Source organism: Physeter macrocephalus, chromosome 11, assembly GCF_002837175.3.
Source record: "Physeter macrocephalus isolate SW-GA chromosome 11, ASM283717v5, whole genome shotgun sequence".
NCBI classification, from domain to species: domain Eukaryota; kingdom Metazoa; phylum Chordata; class Mammalia; order Artiodactyla; family Physeteridae; genus Physeter; species Physeter macrocephalus.
The window spans coordinates 38,361,307-38,373,941 of NC_041224.1; the positions used below are offsets into that span (position 1 = coordinate 38,361,307).

At 49.1% G+C, this 12,635-nt stretch overlaps 1 long non-coding RNA gene across 2 annotated transcripts; it reads right to left on the reverse strand.

Moving 5' to 3' along the window:
* Positions 1 to 4,957: 4,957 nt before the first annotated feature.
* LOC114487041 (uncharacterized) lies at positions 4,958 to 12,625 on the reverse strand. Of its 2 annotated transcripts, XR_003681625.2 has the most exons (4): positions 11,872 to 12,625; positions 11,379 to 11,517; positions 8,863 to 8,954; positions 4,958 to 6,979 (listed from the first exon to the last, which is right to left on the reverse strand). It is a non-coding gene; the product is annotated as an uncharacterized lncRNA (long non-coding RNA). The 2 variants fall into 2 exon arrangements; XR_008618539.1 differs by lacking the exon at positions 11,379 to 11,517.
* Between the last annotated feature and the right edge of the window lie 10 nt (positions 12,626 to 12,635).

Below are 12,635 nucleotides of genomic sequence, written 5' to 3' on the forward strand. Positions count from 1 at the left end.
GTTTCATTTTCGCCCAACTTTATGCTTTGGGTCCACAGAGAAATGGTGACTGATTTGGTATCATTCTGGCACAGCGAGTGATGCAGAGAAATGACCTTCACTCTTCCCCAGGAGGGCAAGATGGCGTGGGTACAAGGACGTCCCTTGTGTCTGTAGAAAAGTAAAGGGACTCATAGAACTCCAGCCTCTGTCCAGAGAGTAATGCCAAAGTGGGTAGCCAACCAGAAGGTGAGAGGAATACCTCCCAAGGCTTCCGGGACAGGCTTAGGGAAGTTGGGAGCCAGGAGGGAAAGTCCTTTGTAACTATGAATACAACTAGCCACCTTCTGGCTAGAATCTAGTGATGTTAGGGTCGGAGATCTATACTCCGCATGTTCATTTTACGCTGTTTTAAGTTTAAAAAGTTGGTTTCCAAACAGTTTTTCTGGAAAAAATTTAAATAAATCTCTAGCCTGCCTCAGCTGAACTAAAGGAGAAAAGAAGATTTTTGTCCATTCTCACCTTTACAAAGTTCTGGTTTTTCCTCCCAGTGCTTAGTCTCTATGGTGGTATTTTGTAGAGAAATGGGAGAAGGAACAAGAAAAAAGTAAAACTTATTTATATATATATACAAATTTGCTTAGGTCTCAAATAATTTTCCTCTGAACTCAAGGAGCAATGAAGATCCTGAGAGGCTCCAGGTCACTTTAGCTACCACTAGACTTCTTACCTTGACACACTTTATTCCTTGGACTTACGTCTCTCTTTGCCAAAAACAATATTGCAACAAAAGACAGGCAGTACTATTTACGATTTTTAAACCCCCGGGGCAACGTAGAATGAATCAACCAAACTTTGCTCCCATCTTACCCTTTCAGATCCTTTTCCCCTCTCTATACAAGGGGTTTCAACTTGCCTCACGAGAGGTACTAAGAGGCAAATGGATTTTAAACGTCGGGCAGAGAGGAGCTCTGAGGAAATCAAGTAGTCAGCACTTATCACCCCGATCAGGCATTATTTAAAGTATCCATTTATTAGCAGGTTCACTTTTAGAGCGCTGTCGCCAGCGACATCCAGGCAGCGCGAGAAGGGAGGCTGAAACACGTCTGAGTCCCCCCTCCGCCCCCCCGGGGCCGGCGCTCAGACCACAGGTAGCAAACGTCTGAGCTGGGATCCTGGCTGCGCTCCCGGAAAAGCCACCGACTGCGGCCCTGGGAGAGGGCTCTGTCCCCGCGGAGGTAAGCTCCTCAGCAATTCTCTTCCGCGACGCGGTAGGGGCCTTTGCTTTCCTTTTGCAATGGGATCTGTCGGGTCTGCAACTACACTCTTTTTGCGCTCTTCTTGACGAGGGGACGTTCATTGGAGCTCCCCCAGTCGCAGGGACAGGATCCTTATAGATGGCCCCAGAGGCGGCTGCTGCGTTTCAGCCCCACTGCAGCGCGCCGGGTGACTCACGGAAGGCCTCCAGTTCTAGTGGATGTATCCAATTTGACTTTTGGAAACCCACCCTAGTTTCACTGGGCTTGGGTGTGTGTGTGTGTATGTGTGTGTGTGTGTGTATTTGTGCGTGTTTGGGGAGGGGGTGATCACGTGACCGCCAGTCGCTCCAATCTGGGTACCATTTAAGCCCAGTGCAGCCAAGAGGGAAAATCAATGAGCGAAGTGACCAGTCTGCCCTGGCCTTGCAAAGGACTGCGGAGTCGGAGGCCGGGGAAGGGTGAGCCGAGTGCGCCGGGGAAGAGGAGAGGCGAGGACGCCGTTCGCCCCTGCTTGGCCGCTGGGGGCCGCAGTCACCTTCAGCGTAGGGGACCGGGGAGACGGGAACCCCTTTGGCGGCTCCGGCCGCCGGGCTCCCTCCAGCGCAGAGCCTCGGCTCGCTCACCCCCAGAGCTGCAGCCGCGACCCGGGACCGAGCGGACGTCGCCTTCCCCGAGCTCTGGCTGGGCCCCCATCCCGCCCTCCCCGGCCGCAGCCTCCAGACAGGCAGCCTCTCGGCGCGTCCGCCGCGCCCCTCCCGGGCCCGCCCCCTCCGTCCCCCGGGTGCGCGCAGTCGCTGCCCGTGCGCCCTGCCTGCCAGCGCACCCCGGGCGGGCGAAGATGAGGAAGCTGAGCCGAGCTCTCTGCCGCCCGCTTCCCGGCCCGCGCCGCTCACCGCCCGCAAGCCCGTGACGCGGCGGCGCCGGCCGAGACACAAAGACCGCGGCTGGGGCCGCCCGGGGGCTGAGGCCACGTCCCGGGGCCGCTGCGAGCCCGAGCGCCATGCGAGCCGGTGCCGTCCGCCCGCTGCCCGGGAGGAGCCCGAGCGCCCGCCTTCGCCGCCGTGCGCCGTCCCCAGTCCCGGCTGCAGCCCGGTGGGCGCCGCGCAGGTGAAGGCAGAGCCCGACCCGGGGCGGCCGAGGCCGCAGCCGCCCCAGCCCCCGGGGTGCGGCCGCTGGTGCGGACCCCGGGGTGTCCGAGAGGCGGCGGGGCCCGGCGGGTTCCGGAGTCTTCCCGAGCCGCGGCGTCTGAGGCCGGGCTGACCCCGGCGGGAAAGAAGTGGGAGCCCCGCGGGGCGGCGTGGGCCCGGCGCCGGGGGAGCCTCGGAGGTAACTTCGGAGAGCCCGGGACGGGGGTGGGGCGGGAACGCACGTGTGCTTGAGTGTGCCGGTGCGAGGTGTGTACGCCGTGTGCCCGCGGCTCGCCGCACACGCGCGCGGGGTGTGAGGTCCGGGTCTGCGGGCGCACCTTCCCCGCCTCCCCTCGGCCCCGGAGCACTGCGGACCGCAGCGTTGGGGGCTGTGATGGGCAAGGTGTGTGTGCGGTGCTGGGCTTGACCAAACCTGGTGGAGAGATCGGGGGTTCCTTAAGGATCATGCAGTTTGGGGCAAGTTTTCATGGCTGAAAATTCCCTTGTAGAAAACGGTATCTTGAGGGTTAAATAGGCGAGCACTGTGTGCAAAAAGCCTGACACATCAGAGGCGCAAAGTAAGACGGAAAGCTGGACGAACCCCAGCTGGACCGACCAGTGCCTCCAATTCTTAAATTGAGATTTCCAGTCACGTTGACGTGGAATGGGATCGTTGTTCTTCCCGAGGAGATAAGGATGTTCAACTTCACCTGCCAGAAACACAGAAGCCAGGCCTGGCGGGTGAGGAGCGTGCACTCACACGCTGTCTACCTGGTGCATCTGCAGCATTCCCTACCTGTTCCGCCCTCCCTCTTTTAAGCGAGTATTTCTCTGGGCTACCACATCCAACCAGGGTAACCGTTTGTCTGCTCTCTCGAGGGTGCCGGGAGCTTCTGGCGGCATTTGAGCAGCTTCACTGGAACAGCGCCCAATCCAGCATTATTTTGCTGGAAGACTGCAGCCGTGTTAAACTGTTGTGTAAGGTGGCTGGGTTCAGGCATACTTTTCAGTGGGAATTAAGTATCGTTTGCGGAAGACCTAAGCTGGGGGATCCAGAGTCTCTGCGATAAACAATAGAGATCTATCTTAGAGGCTTCTAGCCCATTTGTCTTGTGGAAGGGGCCGTATCCATGCTGCCGCCCTCATGGCTGTGATTGGGAGCTTCACTGCCCCAGCTGGCTGGGATTTTATGCGTGACATAAAGAGTTGCCCGGAGTGGTTTGGCAGCAGGGTACGGAGCCAGGTATGCACCCCTTTCTCCAGCAAACAAGCTGTCGCCACCGCCTCCCCCAGATGAAGATGTTGGGTAAATGACCCTTCCTTCCCATTTCTATGACCACCAGCGTCCCTGGAGTCTACTCTGCAGGTAGAAGACAGCAGACAGCTGTGGCCACAAGATGTCTTTTGGAATGCGACCCTTGCAGCAGTATTTTGAGGACCGTTGAAATAACAGAAGGAGGTTCAAGAGACTAGGGTGCCTGCTGCTGTAGGGAGAGTTGTACACCTCCCCTTTAGGGGCTTTCTTTCTGTGTATCAGAGGAAGGTAGAGCAGGGGAGAGAAGGGGGAGTCTGCAGAAAGAACACATTTAGAGAGTTTCTTAGGTTACTGGAACCTGGAAGGAAAACCTTAAATGTCTGGTAAATAGAGTCTGATTTTTATTGTGCGTGTCTGAGAGGTTTGTATAAATCTGAGTCTATGTGCAAATAAATGGCCAGGGAAATAATAGATCAAACAGTTTATTTGCATTTCTGATGAGTTTGGTGAGAAAGTGTTGTACAGCGGTTAATACTTGGAAGACAGCCAAAGGTTTCTTTGTTGGTGATGTGTTCTTTTTGAATTTTACATATATAAAGTCCTTTTTTTTTTTTCCTGGCCAGTGCTAGAGGCAAAATTGATATGTCTTTCCAGCTTCCAAAGCTTTTGTAGCTATTAACCCTCTGATATTCCCTCCGAGACATTCAGTTGCCTCTGTGAGGTTAAGATGTCTGTCCTGTCTCTACCCACTGCACCCAGAACTGGTCTGGGGGTTTTCTCCCTCACGAGTCCCCGAATAAGCCCTTTCTCAAATCTTGACAAATGTGAAGCAGAAAACAGTGTTGCAGCTATGGCTTTGTGCTTGTGGGGCAGGGATTTGATAACCAAGAGAAGGAAGGGGAAGACCCTGCTCCCTGCTTCTGCCAAGTGGTGATGTGTGTTCTCAAAGTAGCCAGGAAAGGTTCCAGATTCCTCTGTGGCTATGTTGCTAAAGCCCACTGATTAGCTTTTCCCACTGACATTTGGAGCTTACCTGCAGACTTGGTGTAAATTGGAAAAAAAAAAAAAAAAGAAGAAGAGGGGTATTGAGTTTAGAGACAGGCAGAGGCAGCTGGTGGCCAGCCTCAGGTATGCTTCTAATTTCATGGTATGACCTTGGTAAGTTACTTAACTTTTCTGCATGTTTATATAAAATGACAGAGCATCAGACTAGACCATTAGTTTTTTTCCCTCCTTCTCTCTCTCTAAGAGTAGAGCTCTTTAAGAGTAGAACTCTTTAAGTTAAATCTTATATGAAAGTTAAGTATATGAAACAGATTAAAGATGAGGGAGGGACATGGCAGCCTGTTCATTCCCAAGGTAATATCTGAAGCACCCTCTTGGAACCGCTTACGGCACCCCAGAACACAGTTAGAGAATCCCTAGAAGGCTTCTCTCCAGAATGTGGCATATTCCCCCTTTGAGTGTTTGAAATGAAATATTGTGGTCGCCTAGTTCTGTGTTATTAAGGAGGATCTGGCACCTGGTCCTCTTCGATGGCTAGCTAACCCCCTACAACGTGGGCTCCAGAAAGATCATGACGTCTTCAGCCCTAAAGCTCCTAAATAGAGCACAGTACCTGGCAGGTAAGTAGGTACTTAGTAAATGCTTGCTGAATGGATAAGAAAGTGAGGGAGTAAAGTTATTTTAACCTAACAGGGACTAATGGATGGAACGACTACAGTATAAATCTTAGGAGGGCAGGGACTTTGATTGACTTGTTGCTGCCTAGCACAGACAGATTTTGGCTCATTGCAAGAAAAACCTTTAAACTAGTTCAAGTTGGGAACTGATTGCTCTAAGAGGTCATCAGCACCAAGCATATGGTGGTTATTATTCTGCTAATAAAGAGTCTGACTGTCTCTCCTTCTGGGAACATGGAGGATTGCAGTTCCCTGGTCACATGAAATTAGATGTGGCCTTGTGCCTTGTTTGGCTGGGAGCTTTCAGAGTTAGCGGGTGCCTCACTTCTTTTTTGTCCCTTTTCCTCTCCTCCAGGACAGTCAGAGTTCCATGGGATTTCCCTGGCGGTTCAGTGGTTAGGACTTGGAGCTTTCAAGCTGCTGTGGCCTTGGGTTCAATCCCTGGTCGGGGAACTAAGATCCCATAAGCTGCACTGGGGCTGCCCCTCAGCCTAGGTCCTAGACTGAAGGTGATGTGGAGCAGAGCCCCTGGCTGACTCACCTTGGTCATGTCCATGGATAAGAAATAAACCGGGCTTCCCTGGTGGCGCAGTGGTTGAGAGTCCGCCTGCCGATGCAGGGGACACGGGTTCGTGCCCCGGTCCGGGAAGATCCCACATGCCGCGGAGCGGCTGGGCCCGTGATCCATGGCCACTGAGCCTGTGCATCCGGAGCTTGTGCTTCGCAATGGGAGAGGCCACAACAGTGAGAGGCCCGCATAACGCAAAAAAAAAAAAAAAAAAAAGAAATAAACCACTGGTGTTTTAAGCCACCGGAATCTGGGGACAGTCTTGCTGCAGCATAACCTAGCCTATCCTGATGGATGCAACTGTAAAGAGCTTAGGATAATGCTGGTTTGGGATCAGAACACATCAGCATAACAGTGTTATCCAGGAAGGCCTGAGGTTGCTGAGACAGGGCTTCATGGGGATTAGAACCTTGGTGTGATCACCACATTGAGGCATGTGGCTATCATCTTTGCTGGTTGCAGAGTTCATCTGCTAATATACCCAGGCCAGTCTTTTAGAGAAGGACCCATGATAACCAAAGGCCTGATGCATAAGACATATAATGCTGGCTTAATAGGTTAGTGGGAAGAAAGTGAATCGTTAAGTGTGTTCACTGGTCAGGGAGAAATGCCCATTAGAAGCCAGATAATAAAAAGAAGCTGTTTTGTGAGCTTGGAATGAAATGTAGGGGAGTTAGTGGAGTGAGCTGCAGGGCCAGTGTCCTATGGCTGTGACATGCTGTTGTTTCCTTTTTTATCCAAGTTCGAGAACTACCTGCTGAATGCACTACATACATACACACAGACACCATTTAATGCCATCCTTAGTGCGTGATTTGTTGAGTACGATTACTGTATGATTCTTCTGGGGCTCTGTTGTGCCATGTTCTCAGCCAATGGGAGCTTTCATGGCAGGCTTTTCTTCTGGCTTGGCCTGTGGGAACGGTGCACTACAAAAGCTCTCGGCCAGCGAGCCCCCCCACCTCCTCTCCGCCATGGAAGCCTTCCTCAGAAGCCCTTCCACCTGCTGTGCGCTTTCCTCCTGCCTTTCTCCTTGTGTCCTGGCGAGCAGTTTTGACTTCCGGTGGCTGATGTGCTTTGATTACCACATTGCGGCCTCTGTAATATCACTGGGATTTTGAGAAAGAAAAAAGGTATGCAGGATGGTAAACATGCAAGCTTTATGGTTACTCAAGGGGACTTCAAGTAAACAGCTGAGAAAGCAAACCAAAAAAGGTCAATAGGCCAGTAGGGATTGATGGGAGTCCTGTGGGTGTGAAGGGCTCTAGAACCTCCTGGAAGCCTGGAGGGTTGACCACAGTCGTGAGAAGGCCAGCCAAGAGACACGGGAATGGGGCCTGGAGTTGAGGTTGGAGAACATGGAAGGCCATTTGGCATTGTGGGTGCAGGATGGGGAGCAGGTGGTGAGTGGGTGGGTTGGGGGACATGGGGATGGGTAGTGAGTGGGAGCAGGCACGGGTGCGGTGGGTAGTCGGCTCTGGGCTCTCTCTCCCCATCTGTCCCGCTGCCACGGGTGCACTTCCTGCGCTGTGTTGAACATACCTCGTGCTGGTCTGCCTCTCGCACCGAACTGTGGGCCTCTGGAGGAGTAGGACAGTGTCTCAGTCCCCGTCTTGCCCCGGTGACCGGCGCGGACCTGGCACAGGCTGGGCAGTGCAAGAACGCTGCCCTGTGGAGGAGGGAACGAGTATCGCGTCGGATGATTCAGAGGCCCTCTGCAGGGGCGGGGGAGGCCTGGCTCTGTAGCCGCCGCATGATGAAAAAATGGAATGATTCAGTCCGGTAACCTCCGTCTGAGTCAACAGTACGGTGTGGCCACTGGAAAGATCCTTAGCTGAAAGACGGCATCCGGAACGAGGAAGGGGACATCCGTTCTTTTCTATACTTCAGTATAAGGAGGCTTAACTCCAGAAGCCCATGAGCCAATTGGAAATTATTTAAAGTACCAGGGTGCATCAATGCCAAGATGTGTCTAGTCCAGCATTCCCAGGCAACTGTCAGGGCAAGGACAGTACCAAAGCCTCCTGGGGATCTTTTATTGTATTGTATTGTATTTTTTAGATTAATTTTTATTGGGGTATAGTTGTTTTACAATGTTGTGTTAGTTTCTGCTCTATAGCAAAGTGAATCAGCTATGCGTATACACATATCCCTTCTCTTTCTCTCTTTCTGGATTTCCTTCCCATTTAGGTCACCACAGAGCATTGAGTAGAGTTCCCTGTGCTATGCAGTAGGTTCTCATTAGTTATCTATTTTATACAGAGTATCAATAGTGTATATATGTCAATCCCAATCTCCCAACTCATCCCCCCCCCCGGGGGAGGGATCTTTATAAATGTCGATTTCAGGCCTATGCCTGATCTGCATCGGCAGAATGGCTGGGCTTGAGGCCTGGGCCCCTGTTTATCCCCCATGTTTACAAGTGCTGTTTGGAGTTGCCTGAGGAAGGGGAAGATCCGAGTCAGAGACCTCGTCCCTCTCAATAGGAAGGATACAGGGCGGTTGCAGCTAGGTCCTGAAGTGAATGGTTGGAGGACGCGGGAAGGACCAGTTCCCTGTCTTGGGGCCGTGGTGCCCAGGCAGGCATGGGTCAGGGTTGCTGTGAGCTTGGAGAATGGGGAGAGGGATGTGACAGTATGACCTTCCATGTGTCCAGGGTTTTAGGATGTATTTCAGGATTACAGTACAAGAGAGTCCTTATCAACGTCACGAATTATCATTATCCTCAGCGGCCAGTCAGTAGAGGGGTCTACCTGACAGGCTGGGCAAACCAGATCTTACTTGATCAATTAGAGCAAAGCATTTGCCTTCTGACAAGGACTGCAAACCTTCCAGCTATGTCTACCCTAAATATAAGAAAGTGGAGAGGACAAGACTTCCTTCCTTCCCTGTGTGCACTGGTGGTCAGGTATTCAGGCCCTCCAGTAAAGAGGTACCCAGCCCCAAGATGGCCACGTCCTAATCCCCAGAACCTGTGAATCTGTGACCTTACATGGCAAAAGAGACTTTGCAGATGTGATGAAGATCTTGGGTTGGCGGGGGTCATGCTGGATGATTGAGGTGGCTCAAAGTCATCACAAGAGTCTACCAACAGGGAAGAGGAGACAGAAGAGTTAGCGATGGAGATGTGACCGCTGGAGTAGAGCTCAGAATGATGTAATTGCTGGCTTTGAAGCTAGAGGAAGGGGCCGTGAGTCAAGGAAACTGGGCAGCCTCCTGGAACCAGAAAATGCAAGCAAACAGTTTCTCCCCTAGAGCCTCTGGAAGGAGTGTAGCCTTGCTGATACCTTGACTTAAAAACCCATTTGGGGGCTTCCCTGGTGGCGCAGTGGTTGCGAGTCTGCCTGCCGATGCAGGGGACACAGGTTCGTGCCCCGGTCCGGGAAGATCCCACATGCAGTGGAGCGGCTGGGCCCGTGAGCCATGGCCGCTGAGCCTGTGCGTTGGGAGCCTGTGCTCCGCAGCGGGAGAGGCCACAACAGTGAGAGGCCCGCGTACCACAAAAAAAAAACAACAACAAAACAACAACAACAAAAAAAACACAAAACCCATTTGGGGGCTTCCCTGGTGGCGCAGTGGTTGAGAATCTGCCTGCCAATGCAGGGGACACGGGTTCGTGCCCCGGTCGGGGAAGATACCACATGCCGCGGAGCGGCTAGGCCCGTGAGCCATGGCCGCTGAGCCTGCGCGTTGGGAGCCTGTGCTCCTCAACGGGAGAGGCCACAACAGTGAGAGGCCCGCGTACCACAAAAACAAACAAACAAAAAAACCCATTTGGTCTTCTGATCTCCAGAACTCTAAGATGATAAATCTGTGTGGTTTTAAGCCACTATATTTATGGTAATTTGTTACAGCAGCAATAGGAAACGAATACAGCACAACCTCTGAGATGATCAATATTTGCCACCTAAGTGTTGGGAAGCCACAGAACTTTGCAGAACCAGAGGTGTAACTTTGACTTTTTCTGGTGGCAGTGGACATTCTGGGGAATCTGATCAGATCTTCACCTTGGTCAGTGTTTCTTGAATCCTAAAACTCTACCCTCTCTACAATGAACTCACAGAGGCCAAAGGTTCCATCGACTGCAGTTTCGGAAACACAGTAATAAAAGTTCAGCACTGTCCCCTAAAGTGCAAATAGTCACTGAGACCACATAGCCATCCCAGTTATAAGATGGCCACACACAGGATCTAGAGTATGCATTTACATTTATAATGAAATGAAAACAAACAGTTAAATTAAGACAAATCATAGAAAAATGGCATACCGTTTTTCCCAAACGGCATATATAGGAAAATACATGCAAGGAGGGTTGGAAAAACTTTCCTAAATGATAAATGAACTAGAGGGTTCTTATACTGTTAGGAAACATTTTGACTTCCCTTAAATGGTATCTGTCTGTACCTCTTCATCTCAACAGTCATCATCTGGTCCAGGGCCTCATCTCTTCCTGGGAAGTCAAAGGTCAGGAGGGAGGCTGACATAGGGATGATTTTAGGTGGATAGAGGGGAAGTTAAGGGTGCTCCCAGCTCACATTATTTTTTCACTGGAAAATGGAACATGCGTGGTGCCTGAGCTATTTTTGGAGATGTTTTGATAAAGAACATAATCACCTTGGAGCTAAATATTATATCAGAGACAATAAACTAATAAATAGTGTTAATTTGTGCATCATATTGTCTAAAGTGCCTTCCTGGCCAACCAAACACGCCAGTCATGCTTCAGCCTCAGGGCCTTTGCACTTGCTGTCCCCTCTGCCTGGGATGCTTGCTTTCGTCCTCATGTGGTTTACTTGTGTTTTCCCAAATAGGTATTTGGGAACTTCATTCAGATGTAATCTTTCCCCTGAGGACTTCTCTGAACATCTTATTAAAAATTGCAGCCCCCACCCCTGGCCCCATGCTTTCTAACCCCTCCTCTATTTTTCTTCATAGCATTTTCCACCATCTAATATACTATTCATTTTACTTATCTATTTTGCTTATTATCTGTCTCCCCACTAGAATATAAGCTCATTAGGATAGGTGTTTTGGTTTTTTTTCTTTTTTTTTGGTCTGTTTGAATACCCAGCTGTATTTCTTTTATTTTTTTATTTTTTATTTTAAAAATTTATTTTACTTCATTTCTTGTTTTTGGCTGCATCAGGTCTTAATTGTGGCATGTGGGCTCTTCATTGTGGTGTGTGGGCTCCAGAGCATGTGGTCTCTGTAGTTTGCGGCATGCAGGCTCTACTTGAGGCATGTGGGCTCAGTAGTTGTGGCACGCAGGCTTAGTTGCCCTGCGGCATGTGGGATCTGAGTTTCCCGACCAGGGATCGAACCCACGTCCGCTGCATTGGAAGGCGGATTCTTTACCACTGGACCACCAGGGAAGTCCTCCTGCTGTATTTCCAGTAGTTACAACCATGCCTGACACATGCCAGTTACAAAATAAATATTTTTGAACGAATAAATGGGTGTCTCATTTGACCCTGTTAGTAATCCCAGGAGGAGGAATTGATATCTTACTTTTCTAGGTGAGAACACCAAAGATCAGAGATAATAATTTACTTCCCCAAGTTTCCATTGCTGGGGTTTGCCTGAAAATCTTTTCTTCTTTATTTTTTATTAGAAAATCACATATTCCGAACATTTAACTAATACAGACCTAAAACAAAGGGAAGGAAAAAGCACTGAGAGATAGTTTTTATTAACATTTTGGTATACAGGGTGTGCATATAGATAATTTTATATCATATTACAATATGCCATTTAGAAGCACACCTTTTTACTTAAGAATACATCATTAAAAATTAAACATGTCAATATGTATATCTATGCAACATGGCTTATTAGTGGCTGCATGGCATTTCACCATATTGGTGTACTGCAATTTTATATAACCAATTGTTAGCTACAAAGGTTATTGCTGATTTTTTCTTATTATAAGCAGCATTAAAGAGAATATTCATAGCACTTTTTTTTACACATATCTGATTATTTCCTTTAGATAAGTACTTACAGGTGTGGATTTGTTTTATTTAAAGGATGTGCATATTTCAAGTTTTATGCAGATTACTTCCTGTAATGATCACACAAATTTCTCTCTCCAACAGTGCTTGGGAGGGCCCACTTTCCCACATTCTCCCCAACAGTGGTATGAGTCTTCTTAACCAATACCAATTCAGCAGGCAAAAAATCCATAGCATTTTGGTGCTTCTTCACCTTAGAAAGAAAATATCATTTTTATTTTCTTTAGATGTATAATGATAAGGCAGTCAAACAAACTGCTGTTTTAGTTTGCTTTCTTTGTTTATTAGGATGTTGCCCATTTTTTCCTTTGCCTTTCTTTCTTTGAATATTGACTCCTTGTCTTTGGGGCGGTTCATTCTTTCGTATTAATATTTAAAGTTTTCTATAAGATGCAAAAAGTTTCTGCATTCTTTTCTTTTTTCAATTTCTGTGATGTTTATTGACAAGGTAAGTCATTTTCATTTATCCAAGTTGATGAATCTTTTTCATCATGATTTCAACTTTTGGAATCTTGTGTGGAAAATCTTTTCACAACTTCAGATTATTTAATCCTGGCTCAGATTTCCTTCTTTACATTTAATCTGTTATTTACTTTTGTATATGGCAAAGAATGAGAGCTAACTTAATTTTTTACCAACTGTTTAACTGATTTTTCTAATAATACTTAACTATTACTTAACTATTCAGTAACATGCTTTACTGAATAAAACATTATTTTCGGGCTTCCCTGGTGGCGCAGTGGTTGCGCGTCCG